This window comes from Lutzomyia longipalpis, chromosome 4 (assembly GCF_024334085.1).
Source record: "Lutzomyia longipalpis isolate SR_M1_2022 chromosome 4, ASM2433408v1".
Classification (NCBI taxonomy): domain Eukaryota; kingdom Metazoa; phylum Arthropoda; class Insecta; order Diptera; family Psychodidae; genus Lutzomyia; species Lutzomyia longipalpis.
In genome coordinates, this window is record NC_074710.1 from 24,496,049 (window position 1) to 24,508,669 (window position 12,621).

General features: G+C 34.3%; 1 protein-coding gene across 2 annotated transcripts in view; it reads left to right on the forward strand.

Moving 5' to 3' along the window:
• LOC129795122 (calbindin-32) overlaps nt 1–12,621 on the forward strand; it is a 41,633-nt gene that overhangs the window by 17,426 nt on the left and 11,586 nt on the right. The gene's annotated exons all lie outside the window — the stretch shown is intronic.

Sequence of the window (12,621 nt, forward strand, 5' to 3'; positions counted from 1 at the left end):
CAACGTCTATATCGAAGATAATCGCACAGCTGGCCACATAGTAAAGCGGTATATACAGTTTGTAACCTGCTTCTTTGATAGGGAGATTTTTGCACAGATCGTTCGCTGCTTTTTTGCCACTACAATGTATCACTGCACTGTTTTTACCAATCTTCACGATTTCTGAAACTATGTCTTTTTCACAATTCTTTTTAACCATTTCACCAAGAGACAAGGGACTGATGTTCTCCTTAGTACACATGACTCTAAAACCATTATATTTGACTCCCGAAAGGTACTCAAAAGACTCAAAAGTTTTTTGTGCGGGGGGGCCCCCGCCGGGCTCAGAGCCCTGCGCCATCAGAAGGAACTAATGAAATTTGAATGTTCTTTTAGAAAAAAAGTGCTAAAATATAGAAACGAATAAACACAGAAGCAAACAAACTAGCAGACAATTAAATAAATAGATAAACAAATGAATAAACAATCAGGCAAAAATGCAAAAAAATCAGTGCTTGAAACAACATCGTAACTGCTATAGCGCCTAAACTCACTTTCCAGTGAATGTTAACATGCTCATTGAGTGAGTATGTAATCCCTTAATCAGCGGTAGCGATAGGCGAAAGAGACAGATAGGTGGTAAGAGAGAAAAAAAGAGACTAGAGACTATGCCTAGTTTAGAAGAAAGATGTGATAGGAATAGAGTGGTTATTCTAAATCGTAGTTTAACTTTCGCCAAGGACAGCCGCGTGCGCATTAGCTGTGAGACTGAGAGTCAAGGTTACTGGGGGCAGTTGTCCACAGCTTTTAGTCTAATCAAAAAATATATATAAAAATTGAATAATTATTGTAAAATTAAATTGATTGAGCAACATTCTGCGGGCAATTTGTCACTCGAAAATTAAACATTTTCAATAAATTGTCCAATTACAAATTTAATATTTCACAGAACATTGAGTTGCGGTGATTAATTTAGCTCAACAGATAAAATGTGGTATTATTCATGAAATTATCAGATTGAAACGCAAACACGTATGGATAATGAATTAATTTCACTTTTATGAATATTTTTTAAGGTCATAAAAAGTTCAAAATTTTATACACTAATAATAAAATTTACAACATTTTTAAATATAAAATTGTATTTAATTCCAAGTCGTTTAATACAATGCCATTTAATTAAAATACGATTAATGATTAAATGGCAAAGTTGCAAGAGATTGGCAGGAAATTGAGATAGATGCAGCCTCTGGGGATGCTTCCAGGGCAACAAGTATCAATCTTCGGTTGGAAGATCAAAAGACATTTTGAATGTGTTTGTGGTGGAGCAACTTCTTGACTTAATCTTCTCGGTTAAATGTGGAAATGCTATCTGGGAGGGAAATTAATGGTCCGTCCGTCGATGTGGGTGTACGCGTGTGTGGGAGGAGGGAGGTTTGATGATTTAATTCGCTGCAAAGACGTTTTCGGGTTTATCTGGTGGTATTCCGGGGTCTGACATCTAAACAGATTTTATTGATTTATTTTATTTAATTGCTCCCCGGTGGGATCTCCCCCCACACAAGAGTGAATTAATCAAAGTCTATGTGCTTGAGAAATTGTTTGTGCGCCCAAACACACGGTTAGAATTTTCGGATTTGAGCGTCTATGTCTATTTTTAGAGCAAATAGAGTTTCATCCTCACTCGACAAATTTCCGTTTAATTGGCCATACACAAACGGAGGAAAAAGGTCATAAAACCACGCTCCGTACACCTCCAATCAATTTAGTATATTATTTGAGAAAATATACAACGTACCCCATTAATCCTCTACCACACCAACCAGGAGGATAAATAATAATTTTTCACGCGAATGTATCTCAAGGGTGATCCTTAAGTACCTTTTCTGAGGGGGGTAAAAAAAAATATTGTTTGGGGGCGGGATAGCAAATCATTCTTCCCGCTTTTATCCACACACCATTCAATTTATGAGGAGAGGCCTTTTCAGATATACTTTACACATACATATACCCCATCGAGGGTGGCAAAAACTGCGGTTCCTTCCGCAGAAATGCGATTATGGGCATGAGGAATTCTTCCGCTTCACGGAAATTGCTCAGTCATCCACCGCATGGGAAAAGCTCCCTCTATGTAGCTCCCGCGATGAGAGAAAAGTTTGCTTTATATGTTGAAAATACTAAAAAAAAAAAAATACATATATTCCCTCCTCCGTCATAAATAATCCCAGGAATGATTCGTTTTCATTGAAAAATCGAACCATTTAGTGCTGTGAAAATATTGCAGAAGAGCTTTTCTGTTAATCACAACAAAAATCTTTGCAGAGGTCATAAAATTGTTCTTTTGAAAAAATATTTATCACAGAACCAAAATTTTCCACCCTCAATAAATCCCTGTTGGTCGGTGTAAAAAAAAGGATGGAAAATGCCGCGATGGCACCAAAAGATCTCTCTTTTAGAATGAAATTTTCTGGCGCAGCTCCAGGAAAAGTGGTGCACTGCCTTTTGCAAACCATGACGAAATATGTAGAACTTTCCCAGAGGCGGAAATAACTCTGAGGTGATTTCTCAACATGCAAATATTCTCTGAATCTCATAAAAACACACCCTCTTCATCCAAAATAGTTTTGTCCTCCCTGCGAAGAATCCCAGCCTAAAACATCAAAAGTTTATGTAACTAGATACGAGCTCTTGTGTTCCAAAAGGAACTTTGTGTGATTGTAATCTTTGGGAGATTCTTTATATTTCATCTTATCCCTCGAAAGGGTGTGTACATCACGTAATAATATGCTCCTATATTGTTTGCGACAACAATGACCTGAGGGGTTGAAAACTATCGCACAAAATGCACAGAAAAGTTTTCCAAATGACAGTAGTGATAATAGTCAGGGAGAGTGTTTAGTTGCCTCAACATCCAAAAAGTTCAGGCTATTCTGGAAATAATAAATTATTACCATGCTACTAATTATTATACGCAAAAATTTTGAAATGACAAACATTCGATAATACATTTCAATCATTATAAACTGAATGTCAAACTTTAAACTTCAAATATTAAATGTCAAGTAGTAGAAATGTCAATCGTTAGAAAGTGAACTTCAAATTTTAAGCTTCAAATTTCAAAAAATGTCAACCGCTAGAGAAGAAACGTCAAGCCATAAAGAAATGTCTAATATAAAAAAAAATTTGAAACGTCAAACTTTCGGAAATATATTTCAGTCGTTTGAAACTAGATGTCAAACGTTAAACTTCAAACATAAAAAAGTCAAGCATTAAAATGAACGTCAAGTCTAGAAGAAACGTCAATCGCTGGAAGTGAACGTAAAATTTTAAACTTCAAAGTTTAACAAAATGTCAAGTGCTAAAGAAGAAACGTCAAAACGTAAAGAAATGTCAAACAAAAACGTCAAGTGGTAAAAAACAAACATCAAGTCAAGTACTGTCTGATGTTTTAAAGAAAATGTCACATTTTGAAATAAATTCAAGACGTAAAAAAAAACATCTGACATCTAACATCTAATCTAACGTTATAAAAATTCCTAACGTTAAAATAAACAAAATACAAATTAGAAAAATAATATAAGGAATAAAGTAATTTATTTTTTAATATTCTTAAAACCACAGAAATCTCAGTTGGGAGGAAACTCAATTTCTCAAATCTCAGAAGGATTCTTTTTATTGATTTTAAACCTCCAACATTTGTAATGTGAATTCGTTTGAATATTTAAATAGAGTTTTTTCGCATGAGCAAAATTCGAACCAGCATCCCTGTCTTGTCAATCAGAAAAAGGGACAAAAAAAATCAGCAAAACTTTCCTCATGGTAAAATGTCTTCCATATAGCTAAATTGAAGGCAAATTCCCACAACTTCTTGGAGGTACGCTCGTGAATGTTCAATGAGGCGTTGCGAGAAATTGGCTTTTGGGGAAAAAAGGGTTAGTCATGGATTTGTGAAATTGTCTTGAAGAAATGGAGAATTGCTTTCTAAAATACTTTAGTGTATTAAATTGTTTTCAAACTTCCCAGAAAACTTACTTAAATGAATAGAAATGATGGACAACGATTCTTAGTAATTGAATCATTTGAATAAATAAATTTTAATAAACTTTTACAAACTTACAGAAAGGCATAAAATCTCATTCTTTAACACTTTTGTAGTTTTTTCTAGACAATTTTCCACATTTAATTTTTCACAGAAAAATTCTGAATGATTTTTTTCCGTGAGGGAATTTTTTTAATCAATGCATCACCCAGTGCAGGTGTCGCAATAAAAAATGGGAGGGATGACTAAGGATGAAGGTGAAAATTGGGGTTACTTTGAGGTGTCTCCCAATACCTTTTGATGTGGCGGAAGACATTGAGATAAAGGTGGGTGGCCAATCTTTCATGCGGAGGTTTTCCTCCGGAAAATTGAGTGCCTTTCCCACCCACGAAAATCGATTGCGGCTACACGAGTATTCAATAATTGATGTGGTTTCCCTGCGGAAGGTCTTTTGCTGTGGACACCACGGTCTATGGAAGTTTGAAATCGATACACAATTGCATAAAACATTTATATATGAAAGATTGTGAATGTTGCGCCAATATGTGAGAATATTGCTTTACATTTTGGCATAAATCAAATATTTATACATCATGGGATTCCCAATGGATTGTTATTTATGTAATCCGGGATAAATTTTCCTTTGAGGGCTTCTCCACTTTCACTCTAAAGCCTTGACGTGGGCAATGAGAACTTTGAATTTTTTCCTCTCCTTTAAGACATTCTTTTTCTGTTTCGAATTCCGTGCATGAAATACTAAAAAAAATAGAATATTGGTAGATGCGGAGAAGAAGAGGGAGCAAAAGGAAACATTCTAACATTAATTGGTAAAGCATACATTCTCATTTTTTATCGGAAGACCATCCCAGATTCTCCTGATATACCTTTTAATCTGCAGTATTTTTGGGCAACATTGTGGGAAGCTTTCATAAGGAGTTTCAGCTTCATCCTATACTATGTTGAAAAATACTCTTGATGCTTAAAGCTTTAGCTAGCACGTCAGGAAACCATTCAGTTTGACTCCTGAATTGGGTCAAAAGAAACCTGCTATCTTGCATCTCACGATTCCCACGATGCTCGTATAGTTCAAGTGGCTTATTCACAACATTTTGCTCTACAACACGTAAGAGGGAGAGATGAGATGAAAACTAAAACAGATCCTTCAAATGAATGGAATTCAATGAAATTCTAAGACGTTGAGGATTTATTTCACCAAGATATAATTTATCAATTCATTAAATTTTCCAAGAATTTCTCTAATCAATATTCAATTAAATAGAATTTTATGAAGGTTACACAGATCTTAAAAAATAGAATTATCTCTTTTTTTTTAGTGAACTATATTCTCTTTTATATATGTAACTTTGAAAAGAAAAACGTTGGCTCCATTTTTCTTTTTTTTTTAGTACGGCATAAATTGCATTTTCAATAATTCCAACCATGCAAAATTGTTTTTTCCCCATTTCAATTCCCTGCTGTGAGCTTTTGTAAAAATGAAGCAGAGATAGAAATACCATGAGTAGGTATATTTATTCAATTCATATTTTCTTTCAACTGCAAAATTGGTTTTCATATTTGAATAAATTTTCCAGAAAATGTTTTTGACTTTTCATTTTGTAGTAAAATTAATTTCCTCCCTCTTTCACACCACAAGAGATTATAAATTATTAATGGTACGACATTCCTTTTCAATTCTCATACTTTTAACCGTGAATTTTCTATATAGGAGTTGTATAAATATTCCTCTGAATGGTTATAAATTTCGCCAAAAATTACTACAAAACATAACACGGAGTTATGCGGTGCAATCGATGTAAATGCAATGATTTATGGAATTTGAAGCATTCAAGAGAGCGTAAATTTTCAAATCAGTGCCCTAAATTGGAGTAAGTTATGCCGGAGGAGGTGGCCTAGTGCTTACTTGTAGATTTACCAGATTTACATAAATATATGAGAAAAAAACACAATTGTGACGTCATTGTTTGCATTTTTGGGTAAATATATCGAATTTTCCCATCTAGTTGTAAATCTACTTGGCAATTTTGATTTTTTAAACCTTGAACTAAGGTCATAGTTCGCATATTAACTTGAAAATATTTTTAGCTCTCAACCACTAAAAATTAACTCGACTTAGGGCTCTAATTCAAATTGAGCTTCAAATGGGAGAACAGTCGTAATCGTATTTTGTGGTTTTGGCACAATATGAATTACTATCCATCCTACATGGTTATTTAATTTCCTCCCTAGAGAGGTTCACTTTGCATCACCCCACCCTGTGTACACAAATCAATAGATAAATTGTGAGATTGAGCCTAAATCAATTTGCAACCATATAGAAGAGGGCTTCATTCATATATCCAACCACATGAACCGCATAAACTTTAAGCTCCATGAGAGAGCTTTTGGTAAATTCTACTATATGTAGGGGAATTTGATATGGATATGCTTCCTCTCTCTTTTTTCTGTCCCCTCTGTCTTTACTAACATGTCAGTGAATTTAATGATGGACATTTTGGAAATATTTTTAGTAACATCCCATAGAAAATCCATTGATTTTCCCTCATAAGCAAGAAAACCATCGGTATGGTGTCAATATCGACTTGAAATGACATGAAAATGAATGAATATTTTATGCACCTTCAGAGTCCACGTTAAACCTAATGCTGCAACGAAGACTCTATTAATAAAACTTCATTTGGATCGTTGACTTTTCGCATTTGTCGCAATTAATTTACAAATTATATTCTGCTGAGTGGCGTAATCAAAGTGAATTAATTTGAGATCATTTTTTTTGTGGAGGATATACGTGCAGATCATGAGGGAGGTAAAAATATAATATAAATGGAAATGACATGAAAAAAAAGGAAAAATAACATGAAAATTTATTGCTACTCAACATTTTTGTAAACACAAGAATAAAATGGTAATATTTTACCTTCTCATCCTTCACAAAAGGATAGCTTCACAGCACGCAGGAGTAAAGTCAGGGGGACCAAGGAAATTCTAATGCTAAAATAAAATATCTAAAATATTCTAGTCAAAGAAGAAAATCTTTTTTCGAAGATTAAATAAAACGTCGTTGTCTATGAAATTGTTAGTAAATTAATACAGATTTATGAACCTGTTGCAAGATGGCGCTGTAATTTTTCAATATTTAATTTTATTTTTATAAAAGAAATTGCAAGAGAATTTTTTTTTATGTTCTCAGTTCACATAAATTCTCAAATTGAACATAAACCACGCGGATTTATTTGAACATCCCATCTGATGTTAAATATTTATTGTCAAACACCCCTTGTATGAAGAGAAGGTTTTTGTGCACAAAAAGAAAGAAAAGAAAAACGCAAGAAAAGTGACTTCTGAGGAGGTTTCAGCAGAGCATTCAATAGGAGTCACGTAGGGGTGGAAAGGAAAACAAACCGAGCACAGTGTCACAAAAAGCACATTCTCTCAATACAGTACTCAGCATTCGGGACACAGACTAGCAAATAGATATCCCCTCCCACCACCCAACCTTGATGTAGCTCCTTTTCTTCTCGTTTTCCCAGCCAATAAATCAGGCAGAGACGGTATGGGTGCCCATTTTTCGGCACTTTTCCGGGAGAAATTGAATTTTTCGGGCTGGTGAGGAAGACGCGACGACGGAAAAAAAGGGGTTTGACACAAGGAATTTATGAGTGGCACACAATCCTCCAGGCCATTTGGGTCGAGAGCGCCATATAAATGGGAAATAATCGTAAATTCACCGCAATTCACAACTGCAGGAAGTTCCAGGAGTACTATACGTCCCAAGGATATAAGGGTGGATCATAGCATAAACATTATGCCATCTCGTAGTGACATTTCCCACGCGAATACGCCTTCAAAGACAGTGGAGAGTTTATATGGTACGGAATTTGTGGGTCAAGGTTCAACAGTGAAACATGGCGCATCGTTTATGCTATTAATCCCACCAATTATCTCCGGAACAGAGTTAAGATTAAATTATTTATGTTACTTTGTAAGTTTGAGATTCAGTGGGTATTTTGTGTATGAGATTTGTAGATATTATATTGAATGATTCAAGGGTAAGAATTTTTTTAGTATATAAATGTCGAAAGCTCTGGAATTTTTTTTCCATTTTCAGCACAATTTGTCTTGAAAATATTTTTTTTAAGTTGAAAATAAATTATAATTGAAACAGATAAGAATTTTCGAAGTTCAGAAAAATATTTGCAAATTAAATAGAAATCACTAAAAATCCAAATAACAGAGGGCGTGCTCAACAACATTTCACAACTAATACATTGCAAAACTTACAGTACAATGAATTGCTATACCAACCATTAAATGTTTCCACATGAGAAATCTTTACCTCTGTAAATTAGCATGTGCGAAATTCTCCGTAATTTCCAATCTGCGCTGCTTTCAACTCCTCTTCCGCCCCTAATCAATCAATAATCCGTCTCATGGTGTGACTAAAAATCATGTAGAACCTCGGAGAATTTCCTCCCATGTGCGCGAAGGGTGATGAGGAGGGACAAATTACAGAGTATTTCGCCATGTCTCTAATTAATTTGGGGGGTCTTAACATCAAGAAGGTTATGCTCTGCAGATGACAAGATTTTGCGAAACATTCTTCTCCCAAATTGGGGATGATTTCCTTGTAAGTATGGGGGAGCGAGCGAAAACAGTGTTTGTGCATTTCACACATCCATGATTCCCGGGAGGAATTTTCCGGCGCGTGGTGAGAAAAGTCTGTGTTAGGCACTGCGGGCGGAAATTCATCTTCATTCAAGGCTAAAAAAAATATGCTTTCCGGGTATTCCTCTTGTTTACACATCACACGCACAATGAGAAAACTTTTCCAGGGGTTGCGCGCCAAACACGAAGGAAGTGCGATTGAGGAGACTGTACGAAAAAAGGAAATGCGGGCGATACACAATGGAGGCGCCTAGTTGGGAAAGTTTTTCACACACATATACATATGTATATGTGTATACACATTCTTTCATGACCTATGGAACTTTTTTATCCCCACAAAAATTCATATATTCTCTTGCACGGGAAACAGGCAATATGTATAAACATTGTGCGGATGAAAAGTCATCGAGATAAATTTTCTTTTGCATTGTTATGGGGAAATATTTGATTAGAAAAAGAGAAAACATACATAACTCAAAAATTATGTATTTCTGTACATAAAATAGTTTTTAATAGTTGGTGTTCTACTTCGTGGCTAACACCAAGTATTGTAATCGTTAGAAAATTCGTCGGAAAGCACAAGAATGACGTCATTCTTTGTGTTTTTAGGCAAATATTTGTTATTTTTTTTTCTTATCTGATTTTACGTTTTTCCACTCGCTGATCTTAATTAATTAAGGGGTTAATGGCAAGGTTTTTTTTCTTTTACTGTAAAACTAGCTCTAATTTTAAAAAATGAATTTATTATATATTTTTCTGTTGGTATCATTGGAATTTTACATACTGATCCTTCAGCATTTTTTTTTTTAAATTTAACTGTTCCTGGAATTTTTTAGTTTATTTTTCATATGAGAAAAATACTCGAAATATATTTATGCTCTCCAATCGATAGCAGTCAATTTATTCTCAACGAAGAGTCCCTCCGCAAATTCATGTTCCACCCACATTGAATTGTAAATCGATTGTTTATTCATTGGAAAATTATTAATGAATTTCATGGGGGGTAAAGGAAGAAGGGGCACACACACACAACCACCCCACAATTGTTTAGCAATGTCTGCCAAAGATTTATGGCGCTTAAATGAAATTTTCCCACCTTAAGTCAATTTTCCCGGATATTTCATCCTCCATTATGTTTGTGAATTAAATGTCTTTTCACTGGAAACTTGTTGTGTTTATTGAGCATCTCCTTGGAAGTATTTTGGAATAGAGGAAGAGCATTAAAAAGCTTTTTTTTTGTCTTTGAAAAGTTCAAACAAAGACTATTTAATTGATTTTCCCATGCATTCCTTGCACGTAATTTGAAGAACATCAATAGAGTTTTTTGGTGAAAGTTTAATGTTGATAAAAAAGAACATCGTAACATGCAAAATGATGTCTCATGAGACGTGATATTTTCTAAGAAATTTCCTCAATTGTCTCCCAGTCAGCCAACGAGCTTTTTCTCCCATGTCATGTAAAGCTCATTTTCTTGTTTATTTGTTTGAAGAAAAACTTTTCCTCTGTGCATATTGATTATATTCCGGAGACGCTGAGGAATTTTTTTTCACAATTTTCCTACCAAGATGAAATGCATAAAAAACATCTCCCGCGGCAGAAAGTCATAATATCAATGTTTTAATTGGATTGTAGATTTATGGAGTGTCATGAAGAATCATGGGGAAGACGTATTATTTGACGCAGAAAATCGTATGAATCGTGAGGAAAATGCAGAGAGGAAAAAATAAGGAATTGTCAATTAATCTACACGCTATATAGTTGTGCGAATCTGGGTGGTTTATCTGTGTGGGAAATCTGGTGTTGTGGAAAATTATACATAATATAGGAAGCATCATAAGGCGGGGAGAGCAAAGGAAAAAAAATGATAATGGAAGCAATAAATGAAGATGAGTGTGATCTTTCTTCGTCACTTTTATCCTCATAAATTTATCCAAAAGAACTGTTAGGTAATATAGTGAGATTTTTCACACGGAGATATTTTTCCCACAAAAGAAAATTCTCCTAGAATATAATAATAAAATGTAACATAAAATTTAGTAATACATACTTCCATTACTGTTTGTTCAACCTCTCAAGGAATATATTCTTCAAAATAACTAGAACATGATAGTAGACAATGTAATTAATGAATAATTTCCCCTATGGTCTGAATTTTCGTCTTTTATCATCCCCTTGAAAACCCCGCCCGGGACAAAATTGCTGCAGTTGAGCAATTTGCGGTGTTGTAGAGGGACAATTTCGCAGATATGGAGGAAAATCTCCGGGTCATTTCATTTGGTAGAAAGTCACAAACATCATGTCGCAAGAGCTTACAAACATTTTCACTGAATGTTTGTAACCCATCCCCCTAAAACTTTCGTCTCATTCAACCCCAAAAAGAGAAGTTTTAGATTTTCTGCGCATTTTCCTTTTTTGGGAGTATTACATACCTAATACATATAATACATATAATATGCTATGTATAGGGAAAAATCTATTGCTTCAATTTTCTATTTAATTTTCCCAAAAAAAGGAAGAAGATGGATAATAAGGTGGAAAGTGTCATCAAAATCTCTATTAGTGTCATATTTTGTGACCAATTTTATTGCTCGAAATTGCTTTGGGGTGGTGTGATGTATTTTCTCTATATGCGAGGAATTCAGCTCTCAATTTGTGCCCTCACTGAAATTGCCCAAAAAAGAGGGGATTTTGAGACTTACCTACATAATTCTCAAGGATTTTCCATCAAGCCAACTTCAGACACTTTGGCAGCTTTTCTCCCACCACCCCATCGTGTTTATCTCTCTTGTGGGGCTCTCTACCATCCATGGCAGTGAAAAGCATTCGTTTTGTGATATTGGATATCAACTTGAATGCTTTTTTTCCCCACGAATGTTGTTCTTTTATGTCTCACTTCATTTCTCTTTGCCATCTTCCTGTATTATACCTATGCGCAAAAATGAAAGACATGTGACAATTTATGCGACATCTGCCTGTTTGCTTTTCATTGTTGCCATGGATCATGAAATATCTTTCTTTCCTTCTGCCGAAGATTTAATTTTTTTAAAAGGTACATTAAAAAGCGCCTGAGAAGTCTTCTTAATGGATATTTTACAATGACCTTAATAAATTTAATAAATTAAAATGTTTTCTTACGAGAACAGTTTTTTCTATAAGCTGACCGCGTGTTCTGATTCTTTTCTCGCGTAAAAGATTTTCCACACAGAAACGAATAAACTCCTTTAAGTATTTAACTAATTAATTATTTATTTCACTAGAAGAATAAATGAACTATGAAATATATCAATTAATCATCAATGTTTTTTTCACATTTATCATTTTAATTGAATTATAATACCCTTCAGCAGTGCTAAACTATATTGAAAAAAAGAAAATGATGCAAGCCTGAATGAAGTGCCAAAAGCTGTGTGAACAATAAAAAATCAATAGATTTAACTGGATAACAGATGGAATCTACCAATTAATCATCATCTGCGATTCAATGGAGAGCCAGATGATTTTAATGTTTTCTCACAGAGAAATGGCTAAAAATGGTAGAAAAGATAAATGGATAAATTGTATGAGTGATGCTTCTGTATAATTGCTCACTTCTTGCAAAAATCCTTGAATACTTATTCTATCCTTGTTATTAGCAATGAAATACGAACTGTTAGAAAGAATTAAATTTCATGGTAGATAATTAAGAAGGAAGAGCTTTTACTCATAGACTGTTTATTTGAGAAAGTGAAAAATAAGAATTTTCTTCACCTCAGGGCTGATTTTATTGCAAAATTTTTCACGGAAGAAATTTTCTTTATATGAAATGAGTTTTCTCGGAAAATTTATTTGCTTTTTGAGGTGTTGAGTATATAACACCTCACCTGACACAAGTAGGTATACTTATTTGTTAAATGGTGGATGAAAGAAACACCTTAACTTCC